Source organism: Aphis gossypii, chromosome 1, assembly GCF_020184175.1.
Source record: "Aphis gossypii isolate Hap1 chromosome 1, ASM2018417v2, whole genome shotgun sequence".
Taxonomy (NCBI): Eukaryota; Metazoa; Arthropoda; class Insecta; order Hemiptera; family Aphididae; genus Aphis; species Aphis gossypii.
In genome coordinates this window covers 87,384,064-87,398,369 of record NC_065530.1, presented here as the reverse complement: position 1 = coordinate 87,398,369, position 14,306 = coordinate 87,384,064, and the positions used below count along the sequence as shown (strand labels likewise).

The 14,306-nt window shown below is 22.1% G+C and overlaps 1 long non-coding RNA gene across 1 annotated transcript; it reads left to right on the top strand.

Moving 5' to 3' along the window:
- The first annotated feature begins 821 nt into the window (after nucleotides 1-821).
- On the top strand, nucleotides 822-8,630 carry LOC126551629 (uncharacterized). Its single transcript, XR_007605538.1, has 3 exons — nucleotides 822-4,087; nucleotides 4,514-5,702; nucleotides 6,963-8,630. It is a non-coding gene; the product is annotated as an uncharacterized LOC126551629 (long non-coding RNA).
- The last annotated feature ends 5,676 nt before the right edge of the window (nucleotides 8,631-14,306 follow it).

Here is a 14,306-nt window from a genome sequence, read left to right as displayed (position 1 = left end):
TAGGTACTTATACTTATATTTGTTATTTTTGCAGTATACTTTGCATATGTAATATTGCAAATGTATAAAAATCTTATTTAATTTAATGTTTATTACAATTTTGAAAATTAAATTTATTATGAGATATTTTATATTTTGTAATACATTGTAGATTAACAACTTATGTGCTTAATAAATGTTGGAAGTATATACAAAAGTAATTTTTAGAAGTTATTATTATTATATAATAATACTATAAAGTTTAAATAAAGTTAATTTGATTTGTATTCATATAAATTATCAAGAACTTTTAATTAAATAACTAATAGCGTGCAATGTATCATTATAAAAATTTAGTTAAAATATTATTATAAGTGACCTATTATGTATGTTTATATTTTTAATCACTATTAAATGTTTATTAACCATGATAAAAATAAATAAATAATTTTAAATAATGAATTTTTTATAGTGTAATTATAGTCAGTTTGCTTTCCCATTACTTCATTAGTCTCAGCTTATAATTTTTGAATGTTTGCATGAACTTAATGCATATTCTAACAAATTTGTTATTTTATGCTTGTGGGAAATTCACATGTTTCAGGAATTGAAATACTTCGGTATATTGATGGAATGTTTTACTGTCCAAGACAATGTTCTCGAAAATACAAATACAAAAAGGGTTTGGTACGACATCTAAAGTATGAATGTGGTATTGAGCCACAATTCAAATGCCCCATATGCGGTAAAACATATAAGCAACCAGAAACATTTAAGATGCATTTAATGTCAATACATGGTGTTGACAAAAGTTTTAAACAACAATAGTAATGTAACTAAATTAATGAATTGACAAATTAAAAAATAAATATTTAGTCATAGAAGAGACATTCTTGAACATAAAAAATTGTATAAATTATTTGTTTTAAATATTATTACATTTTTTAAATTTGTTATGGACAAATCCAGGCCTTTTTGTATTAGAAATATATACATAAAAAAAAATAATAATTATGTAAAATTTGTAGTTATTTTTACAGTTAACATATTATGCACTAATAAAAATTTGGTTGGTTAAATAGTTTAAACAATTATATATATCAATTATCGTTTTATTATTTTTATTCATTGGCATAGTTCTATTTCATATAATTTCTATTTTATGTTATAACTCACAGGCTGTTTCCTTATAGTCTAGAAATTATGACTAAAACTTATGACATAACTTATTATAACTGTCACTTGTTAGTGTATTAAAATATTCCAATCTCATGCATATAATATAATTATACTGCCAAATATTTATTTATATTGAATTAAATTTTTTATAAAACAAAGTATGATTTTACAATTGTTATCACATTAAATGGATAGCATACACTATAAACAATTATCCTCGTAAATCATGATTAGTATCATGAGAAGTAAAAATAGTATCTATGTGTTTTAGATATCATAAAAATCATTTTAATTATAAAATAAAGTCTAAAATAATTTAATAAGAAATAATTATTAAATAACATTTATTGTAAGAAACAGTTCATTATTGTATTTTAAGAATATAAATGTATTTTAAAAACCATTATAACTTATATTTGTATAAAAGATGTATAATTATATACTTCAATAAATAATTACAATGTATGCCCATAAATATATATATTTTTTATAACATAAGATTTATATTTTAAATTTTATTATAATTATAATATAAATTGTGTCTTATGATTATATATCACTTATTAATATTGTTTTAATGTAATATAATAAAATATATTTTGTGTACTTATTGAAAATATTGTAACTGGTTTGTTTAAAATTATTAATTTGTTTCAATGGTATTAGGTATCATTTAATAATGTATGTATTTATTTTTATTGATTATATTTATATTTAATGTAACAAATCCAAAGAATGCAATAGTAGTTATAGCAATCATTTAAGCAACGTGTTAACATGATTCATTGTTTATGATATTGTTATTGTTAAAAACAATTCTTTTAGTTATTACTAAAAGTAATCATAACTATATGATTGTTGCAGTTGTATCGTTATAAAAAACAAATGATTAAAAGTATCATACAATAAATTATTAAATTTTGTCTTTAATTGCTTAATAGAATAGATAGTTTAATATATATGTTATATTAATTTTCTTAATAGTGTGTAAAACAATTATATAATTATATAATTTTTACATGTGATATTGTAAGTGCTCAGTTTATTCATTAAATTTAGTGTTTATAGTTATCCTAAAATATGTATCATAATATAGTTAAATTAATAAAAAAATAAAAAGTATTTTATGTATCAAATATATGTGACTTGAGATACATGATATACTGGTACTAAATATATATAATGCTATATTGTTTTGCTATGTATAGATAAATTAAGTATTAAGTTTACATTATATGGGAGTACAAATTTAAATTTATATGTCATAGCATAGTAAGATATGAGATATTCTAATCAATGAATTTTATATATTTTTTTTTTGTTTTATACCTAATAAATATAGAAAATATGTATATATTTTGTTATAAATAATTATGTATAGTTCTTAACAATAATTATTTTCTCTATTTAACAAAATCTTCAATTCATTGATAATATTAAATTGAATACATTATTCAAATTGTATAACAATTTATTTTACTTTTAAAATATAGCATAACACCTGCTTACTTTGAATAACAAATCAAAAAAATAAATATTATTTGTTAATATAATTAGTATCACACAATTACAAAAGATATCTCGCGTTATTAAGAATACATTTTACACTTAATATTATTTAATTGTGCATGTAAAAAAAATACTATTTATTTTAATATAACTGTGTCTCTGTTCTAAAAAAGTACTCTTATATCAAATATGGGAAGTAAACTATTTTAGTCGAGAGTATAAGCTACAGGTACACGATGCATTTGTCCAAGACTGAAATTGCCTTTCAACTCAAACCACACATATTACATATTTTTATAACACTTCTATCTTATCATTATTATGATTATCTGTTACAAACTGTTTTTGAACTAACAGCACAAGAGTATCTCACCCATCATCTCTCTAAAATGTTACCTGTGGATGCCCTTTCTAACTACCTACTAGTATTTAACATTTGTATATGTAAAATAACATGTCATGATTCACTGATTCATCATCTAACAAGAACTACTTTAGCTATGAGTATGAAATTTGGTTTGTATTTTTGTTATATATTGTAGACCCAATAAGAAAGAATTTTTCCAAAATTAATTTCTTTTAAAGAGGTTAAAAGAAATGAAAAACATTATTTCTTGGTTAATTATTTTTGGAACTTAGTATACAAACCTTTTAATAGTCATTATAATAGTATACAATTGTACCTTTATTTTATATTTGGTTAAAACCACTCAAATGATTGTTTAAAATGCGTGTAGTTTTTATTTAACTGAATTTAATACAGAGTAAATCTATTAGTATTAATTTATTTGTCATAAGCAACACCGAGCAAGATCAGCTAGTAATAAATTATATGTATCGATACTTTATGTATATTAATCTGGTTTAGATTATAATTTTCTGACTGCTGCATGGTGAATGTTTCCATTTTTTACTCACTGTATTCTACAATTTTCACTTAAATGTCTGTTGGAGATTAAAAAAAAAAATTTACAGTATTTTAAGAAAGTAGCAAAAAGAAGTAAAAAATTGAACTTTGAGTTTAGGCATGACAAAAATTAGTTTTACATTTTCAGCGTATTTAAATTAAAGAATAATGAACAATAAATTTTATGTACCTAATCTTAAAACTTAAAAATATATCTCATGTCAAATTTGGAAATTGTAGTATATTGATATGAGTTACTTACATTTTTAATTACCCCTATTAATTATTACATTTGTTTTACTTCTAGATGTATCAATTTACTTGGAACGAACATGAGCAGTATATATATATATTAAGTAAAAACATTTTAATTACAATATTTAAATATTTTGTTAAATGAAAACAGTTTATATGATGTACAGTTGATGTATTCATATTGACTCAGATTGTGGAAAATGGCAGTGATAGAACATTGGAAAAGTTTGTGGTATAAGATTTAATATTTTTTTAATGGTATGTAATAATTTGAATTCAAATTTTACTTATGTTCTTTAATCATGTCCTTTTAAGGATTTTAAATTAATTTCGTATTCTAGTTTTACTATAATTAATAATTACTATGTACTTTGTTTAAATATACATACTACCAAATTATCATCAGTTATATAATACAAAGAGTAATTGACCTTTTATATTGTTTAAGCCTATTTCAATATTAAGAAATAGTTATAATTCAAATTTAAAGGACATTTAAATTATATTTATAATGTGTAAATAAAAAACTAATGCTTAGTTTTAAATAAATAGTATATCTAAACTACTTTGTAACAGAGCTTATTTTTATTTTTTTGCATTTATGGGAGCTTTGTTGTTGCTTGTTGCTATCAGTGTAAATTTTTAGCTGATAGATATGGGTTTTTGTTTGTTATACTATTATAGGTATTCATTTGGTTGATGGTGAAGAAGAAATTCACTGCCCTAACAAATGCGGTCGTAAGTATAAGCACAAAGGCAGTGTGGCTAGACACTTGAAGTATGAATGTGGAGTGAATCCTAAATTCCAATGCATTATTTGCCGCAAGCCTTTCAAGCAACGTATCAATCACAAGATACATATGATTAGAATACATAACTGCGTCATGTGAATGATGACAGTATATTATATAAAATATTGTTTATTTTAAATTTATAAATTTATAATTATTTATTATTGAATATTTGTTATACGTATATTTGAAAATGATTTTAACTGTTGTTTTGCCATGAAATAAATTCTATCCTATTATTATACCAAAATAATATTTTATTAAAATTAAATTTTATGATATACTTTGGTCTTGGGTTGTTTGTTTGAAATAAAAAATATGTAAGAAACTAAATTTAACAATTGTCACCTTCTTATCTATAAATCTGTGCTTTAAATATAACTACTAAATGGTTAGATTATTTGTTTGTAAATATTGTAAATAAAACCATTCAATATCTATTTATTTTTTCACAGAAATACGTATACTAAGTACTATATCATTAGTCAACAGTGTTGAAGAAGTGATTTATTGTCCTCAAAATTGTGGCAAAAGTTATAAAAATGTATCTTGTTTAAAAAAACATTTAAAATATGAATGCAACAAAGCACCACAATTTCAGTGTCGATTCTGCGATAAAAAGTGTAAAAGGCCTGATAATTTAAAAAATCATATGCGGTTAGTGCATGGTTATGGTAAGATTGTAATAGTTGAGAGTCTTTCTGAAGATGAAGTTTTTGAAGAAGCATAAGTTATGGATTTTTTTGTAATTCAAAATATACATACCTAGTAAAAAGTTTTTAAGAAATTAAATTAAGAATATTTACATGTAACTACTAATAACTTGATTAATATTAAAATGTTATAGTTTTATTTTTTTTTCAAAATATGTTATTCAAATAAATAAAAATGAAAATCATAAGCTATAAAATGTATTAATTTTTATTTTATAATTTTAATTGCTTTGAAAAATATATGGTAATTAATAAATATACTATGTTTAGCAAATTGAAGAAGCAAATGAGCTGAGATATAAAGATATTAAGAGTGTGTGGATGATCACTTTCTAGTATCAACATTGTTTTATGCACAAAGGCATTAATGTATGTACCTTTGTATTTTATTAATAAATATTTGTTTGATTATTTATTTTTAAAGACCATTTGATTTTCTATTTATTTTGTGAATTTAATTTATTGCATGCTCATTTTTCTAGTAATATTAATTAATGAAATATAATTAAGGTAAAGAGTTTAAAAGGTTTGTCTGAAACCAGTGACGTTCAAATTATTTTCTTTGTCAGGTTATAACAGTAAAATGTACATTAATATAATGTTTCAATTCCACAAAAAAAAAAAAAATTAAATATTTTGGAAATACTGTAAAATCTTGATTAGGTTAAGTTAAGGGCTATTTTCTCATTTTCGAGTCCTTGAAAGGACACTAGTGTTGTAAGCTATTAGATAATCTAATTCTAGTTAAATTAGGTTTAATTCAGATTTTAGACTATGTAATTAATAGTGCCATGTTTTGTGGTAGTAGTAAACTGTTGTACATTTACAACATAACTTATACTACATTGCTATTTTATTAAGTTAGTTTATTTAGTTTTTACTTTTTTAATTATGTTTATAAATTGTTTTAAATTATCTTATTCTTAAAAATAGATTTGACATGACTAACCACTTAACCAATTTTCCTTTTATAATTAAATTTCTTAGCTTAGATCATAAGGAAATATGTAAACTAAGCAAAATAGATTTTAAATATTATGGTTCTTTTTTTTTTTTATTCTATCAGCTAAATAATACAAAGAAAGACAATGCAATGCACATTTGAAATTCTACTCTATTTAAGTAGTGTTGCTTAGTTAATTGTCATGTAAATTTAAAAATGTATTGATAGTTTATAATCATTTATTTGGATTTTTAGAGACATTTACATTCAATAAGATAATATACAAAAAAATCTTATTTGTTTTAGTGCCCGTATTTTATATATGACAACATATGTTGCTGTCTAAGTCCTAAATATAGGTGCAGTTTATATAATAGTAGACAATTTAATATGGAGTCCAACCAAAATTTAGTTATGATATTTGTTTTAATAAATTTCCCTATAGAGGAAATCTACAAAATCATTTGGCTATGGTTCATAAAATAACAATTAAAGGACTATATATTTAAACTGTATAAAAAAATAAACCAAATCAAACCTTAACCCTTTATAGTTATATTTTATGTAACTATAATGCATTTTGTAGCATATATTTTGTACTACAAACATAATGCCTAAAGAGTTAATTTGTTTGTAAAATATCTTGTTAATAAAGCAGTTATAATATTAAATGTTTTTTTTTTCAGATTTACATTTAAATAATACTACATCATTGTTAAATAACTCTGAAGATGTATACATATGTCCTCAAAATTGTGGTAAAACTTACAAATATTATTCCAGCCTTTACAAACATTTAAAATATGAGTGTAATAAAACACCACAATTGAAGTGTCTCTTCTGTGATAAAATGGTTAAACGGCCTGATAATTTAAAAAATCATATGTTAATAGTACACAAATATGTGGCAAAGAGTAAAAACAATATTTAATTTATTTAAATTAGTTAATAAATTTTCAGATGAGTAATATCTTTAAAAAAATTATTCTATCTAATGGTTAGTTTTCATCAGGTACAAATTGTTAGGCATATTCTTTTATTGTTATAAATGTTGATGTTTTTATTAATTATATATTTATTATGAACTTTGGTATAATTTTTTTTATAATGAATAAATATTTAAATGTACCCATTTTGTTTGTATTGAAAATTAATTATTATATTATAAAATAAAGTTTTATTTATTTTTGTGTGTATTTTAAGTTTTAACCTTATTCATCCCTAATTACATGATATTTTTATCATTTTTAAAATTATTTGTTTTAATGCAAGTTGACTTTTGCAATCAAAGTTATTAATTTAAACGCAATTAATTTGTCCATCAAAAATTTGTGGAGTTCAACCAAAATTTAGCTTTTATGTTTGTTTCAAAAAATTTTTTCACAGATAAAGTCTACAGAATCAGTTGTTTCACCCCAAACATCCCCAAACGTCATTCTGCTTTAGGGAAACCGGTTTCAATAGTTTTCAATAGCAGAGAGACGTGGGGGGGGGATGCGCGAATCATATGCGTTCTCTCTTGGTACGGAGTATAATATATATATATATTATATTATAAGTAATATTATTGAGGTTCATAATTGAGACTATATTTTCTATAGGTACTTAATTTTGATTAGTGGAACCCATTTTAAATTTAACTCAATGTGTATTGTTTTTACTTTTTATGCTTTAATTATATGCATATTTAGTTTTTTAAATTTTTAACTAATGCTTTGGGTTATTTTAAGATTTGGAGTATATTTAATTTTAAAAAGATTACTTAGAAAATAATGTTATTTGTTTTAGTGCCTGTAAACTGCTTTTTTTGCAACAATTGTGGTCGAAGTTATAAATATAAGCGTAATTTATTTGCACACCAGAAATTTGAATGTGGAATTCAACCAAAATTTAAGTGTAACGTTTGTTTTAAACAATTTGCTCTCAGAGGAGTTTTACGAAAACATTTGATCCTGGTTCATAAAATAATATAATTATTACAACAATTAAAATTTGTTTTAAAATGTTTTCTGTAGAGGAAGTTGGCAGAATCATTAAGTTATGAATGTTATGATTTGTAAAATATTAGAATTAGTTAACAATTAAAAAAAGTTTATTAAACTGTATAACTTCATAAATAAATCCAAACTTCAAAAAATAGTATGAAAAGTATAAATGATGTATGTTTTAATTTTATTTTATTAATAATGTACATCACATTTTAAATCTTATATTATACCAATTTAATGACTGAATTAATAGGTTATTTATAAACTATCTTAAAACTATCACAATATATACTTACAAATTGTTTAAGAGTATAACAATTGTTATTTAATTAGTTAGAAAAATTATATTTTTAAAACCATTGTAATCGGAACTACAGAATGAATTTTATAAATGATGTATTTCAGTAATATTGTTATTAAAAATGTATATCACATATAAATAAACATATTTATTGGATAATTAAGTTTTTTTTCAAACTAGGTATCTTGATTTTATCACAATATTTAATAATTTTTTTTATAATATATTGTGCATTTGTATTAAATATTAAAGTAATTTAAATAACTGCCAGAACTATAAATTTGAAGTTCAAGCAAAATTAAGTTTGTAATTTTCATTTTAAACAATTTTCTAAAAGGAATTTCACAGAAAATGTGGCTATAATTCATACAATTTTAAAACTAATATAAAAATTAATAGATTGTATCTGATTTTTTTTAACCATATAAACCAAACCAATCTTAACTTGCTTATGTTTAATGTAATTACAATGCACTTTGAAGCATATATTTTGTACTACCAACATTATGGCTGAAGTGTTTTTAATCATCTTGTAAATATATAACCATTACAGTATTGAATCTTAATTTTATTTTTTTTACTGATCTATATATCTATATATATATATATATATATATATTAAACACAATGTTTAATGCCTTTGAAAATGTACTTAATTTAAAATCGAAATATTAAAAAAAAAAAAATGAATGTGAGAAAATTGAGATAATATTCTTAGGTACTTTTAAATTTGATAATTGTCATTTTACTGTAATATTACATCTAGTTACACAAAATGGATTCTTTCTGAACTATTTTATAATTCGATATGATAAATATGTGTGAAAAAATAACAGTAAGCACCAATTACATTCTTTTATGACTACACATTTTTTATAATGATTTATTTTCCTTAATGAGTATCCTAACAGAGTATTATTAATTATAGTTAACCCTGTGCAATTCGATGACTGTCAAAAATGCCAATTCTATAATATGATTCAAACAAAGTTTAATTTGTTATTTAATATTCGGTTTAACTGTGTTCAAAACTTGGACATTTTCATTGAACATTTTGAATTTCAAAAACCTTGTGCAAGCATCACTTTAAATGCAAATTTTGTAAAATGCTTTCTTATTGCACACTAAATTTGTGGTACAAATGTGCTATGTAAATTGCAAGCTTTGATCTATCATTGTTCAGGCTCTACGTTTATCTGTCAGTGAGTTAGTCAGGTTATATTATAGCCATTAAGCTTGGGGATTACCCATAAGACTTATGATTATGCGAATAGTATATTATCAGTTAGGCAATCCACCTTTGGTGGATTGTGGACCCTGTAAGATTTGTACATAAGTTTATAATTTTTAACCCTTAAATTTTAAAGTTATATAAATTTTTTTTACTGCGATGGATAAGATACAATAATGTGTCATCTCGTGGTTTTTATGTAGTTGATATAACAACCTAGCTTAATTAATTTTTTTTTTCTTCAAATTATATTTTTTATAACTATTTGAATAATTAACTTTTTGGACTTTTCTCTTTTGATGGTTCATCTACACACCGAGTACTTGTGTTAAACAAGAAATAATGAAAATTGATCCAGTAGAACTTCATATATAACTGTCATAAGAAATCACCTCACATTTTAATAATATACAAAGGTGATTGTACTTAAACAATTCATTCTTATATTATAAACAATGATATATTTATTGTTGTTTCTAAGATATAAATTTACTCCACATATTATAATATTAGAAGGTAACAAAGTTTATTTGCAAATATTATTGAAACTTGTATTAATATGTCCCTCTTAATAATAAAATAGATACGGCTAATCATTTAATACAAATTAAAATTTTTAATATTATTTATGTTAATTGTGCTGTAAGACATTTTTTTATGATTATTATTTATTTTTTAAAATTAAATTAAGCCTTGTAAGCAGTGGTCATTGGCTGTCATTTGACAATTACCTTTCAATATTTATTACTTTTATGAAATTTAGTGTTTGCTTGATTGATGATAGATTCAGACCTAGTGACTGATATAGAAATTCTGGAATTTTGTATTCAGTTTTGGTGGCTTCTATTTTTTAAAATTATTTTAGTAGTTTTTGGAATTAATTATTGAATCAAATGCATTATTGTTTATTATGTTTGTTATTTATCATTAGATTTTATAAGTAAAATTAATACTGAACTTTAGGATTCGATCAATGAAGTATTGTTGAAAATTGCCACAACATTTTCCTTACTTCCTATGCTTTATTATACACTTATATTTTAATATTATAATTTGTATTGAATGAATGCTTGAATTTATTATTATTTTTTTTCTGACTTGGTATAAATTTATACATAAAAAGATTACATACAAAGTTATTATTTGTTTTAGTGCCTGTAATCAATTATAAATGCAACAACAATTGCGGTCGAAGTTATAAATATAAGCGTAGTTTGTATAATCACCAGAAGTTTGAATGTGGAGTTCCGCCAAAGTTTGGTTGTAATCTTTGTTTTAAAAAATTTGCCCAAAGGGGAAGTCTACGAAAACATATGATGTTGATTCATAAAATACTAGAAGGCTGAAATAGAAATAAAAGACTACCCAAGTTTTTACCTTTTATGGAATTATAATGGATGTGAAGCATATATTTTGTCTTATCAACCTAAAGCTTAAGAAGTATATCTTACAAATAAAGCTATTACAATATTTTATCTTTTCTTTTCACAGATTTACACATATTAAATAATATGTTATTATTGTTTAGTAACCCTGAAGATGTATTGAATTTAAATTAGTAAATAAAAAAAAATTGATACGAGAATACAATATATAGTTAAATATTCTTACTTTTAAATTTAATAACAGGTCAGTTTATTGTAATATTAAAACTAAAAATATGAAATAGATTCTACTGAACTAAAATGGTATGTGTGCATGTTAATAGAATTTATATTAGATTTGCATAAATCACATAATGAAAATTTTTGAATAATTTAAGTACCCTAATGGATATTCAAATTGTATTCTGATTTTATCAAGCCATTTGATCATTTGATTATTTATCGAGAACTATTCATATATTATTAATACATTAATTATATATATTGGATACTAATATATCTTAATTCTTAGGTAACAAAGAAATGTAAATATTATTAAAACTTATGTTATTATATTTCTTGTACTAAAAAATTTAACATAGCTAACCATTTAAATACAAAACAAATTTTTTATTATTATTATTATAATATTTTTTCGAAGTATACTTATCTATTTTTTATATTATTTGAAAGTTCAGTGATATTTTTTCCTTAAATGTTTGATGTATCTTAATTAGTTTGTTAAATTAAATTAATCAGTCATAGCCCATAGGTATTATTAATTTTATATATTTTTAGTTAAATATTATTAAAGTACAAAAAATCATTGCTTGAATTTTGGTATTTTATGGATGAAACATAAAAGAAATTTTATACAATTTTTTTTGACTGACTATGCTTTTTTATATCCATATTTATAATTTAATTTGTATAAAACAAATGCTTTAATTATTTTATTACTATTATTCTCCAATTTTGGATTTATTTATTTTTAAAGATTACTTAGAAAATAATATTATTTGTTTTAGCTCCTGTTAACTGTTTTATTTGCAACAATTGCGGTCGAAGTTATAAATATAAGCGTAGTTTATCTGCACACCAGAAATTTGAATGTGGAATTCAACCAAAGTTTAGGTGTAATATTTGTTTTAAACAATTTGCCCACAGAGGAGTTTTACGAAAACATTTGATCCTGATTCATAAAATATTATAACTATTATAACAATTAAAATACTGTATACTTATGTACAAATCCACTATACTGTATCTCTTAGTACTGTATGTACCAAACAATAAACTATATAATTGATTTTTAATTTAAGTATACCTTCACAATTTCTATTATATAACTATAGTACATTTTTAAGCATACCTACATTATGTGCTTCTGACATAATGCTTGAATAGTTAATATTTTTGTAAACTATCTTTCAAATAAAGATATAACTACGATATTCAATACTTTCTTTATGTATATTAAATACGACATTTTTATCTAACAAATGAATATGTATGTATTTCCAAAATTTTGTCCGTTAAATGTTACTTGAGTAGACAGTAGTTAACACTTGATCAACGAAACAAATAATGTTTGGTATAACATTAGTTTAACATTGTACGTCTTATTATACTCATATTTTTAATATAATATATTATAATTTATGTTAAACAAATATTTTGATTTTTTTTAAAACTATTATTTTCAGGTATGGGGTATGCTTATATTTTAAAGGATACATAGCAAAATATAACATAATTTTGCTTTATTACCTGTTAAATGGTTTATATAATCACCAAAAAGAATAGTTAAATCAAAATTTAGTTGTATTCTTTGTTTTAAACTATTTGCCCACAGATCATAACTACAGAATTACTTGATCAGAATTCATAAAACTGTATTTCCATAAATATGTCATTACAGTTTAAATATAAATTCTATAATAAATGTACGAGACCAATTAATTTGAAATTCCATATAGCATTAACACACCAATATATTTTTAAGGACTAAAAACAATATTTTATATTATATTATAAACTATTGTTACATTATTTTTGTCGTTTGCGTATAACTTTAACCCTATTACTTTATTAATATGTAATACAAACTATTATAAAAATTTGTATTTATATATTCTTTAAAGATAGAAATAAATAATTTTTTTTTATCTTTTAATTTAATTTAGAAAACGTATTAATTTTTAATAATCATTTTATTTTAGTTAAGATTTACTTATTTCAAGGATCTACTTAAATTAAAAGTTTAGTGATGTTATTTTTCTTTATTGTTTTGTATTTTAATTTATGATTCATGTGTTGTGTTTTCAATTTAATTTAATTTATCATTATTCATTATGTATTTAATTTTATGAGTTAAATATTATTAGAGTTCAAAGAAAAAAATTAAGATTTATCTTGAACTTCAGTACCTATTTAATCAACAGAACACAATTTAAATTTCGCACGACATTTTCTATATTTCTTATGCTTAATTATACTCATATTTAATATTATAGTTTAAATTAAACAAATGCATGGATTATTTTGAAATTTGGCGTGTACTTATATTTAAAAATATTACATAGTCATTTTTTTTATTGATTTTAGTGCCTGTAAACTATTTTATATGCAACAATTGCGGTCGAAGTTATAAATATAAGCGTAATTTATTTGCTCACAAGAAGTATGAATGTGGAGTCCAACCAAAATTTAGTTGTGATATCTGTTTTAGAAAATTTGCCCACAGATCACATCTACGGAATCATTTGATTACAATTCATAAAATAATATGATAATTAAATTATGGCTGCAATGAAATAAATTTACATTTTAATTTTAATTTTATTGTATTCATGATATTTTGATGTATCTAAACAAACCATTATTTTATTTACATTATTTAATACTAGCAAGTAACACTTATCATGTTTCACAAGTGATTATTTAATTTGTTGTGGATACAAATGTTGTTTTAATTTTTGTTTATTTTAGCATGCCTCATTGAAATAAGAATAGTTTGTTATTGAACATATCTTTAATTAAGTTCCTTAACTTAGGTTAAGTAAAATTTTGCATAAATGTGTGATAAACATTTTTATTGAGTTGTCTATTAAACAAGTAGTATGGTGGTAAACAGGCATACTCAA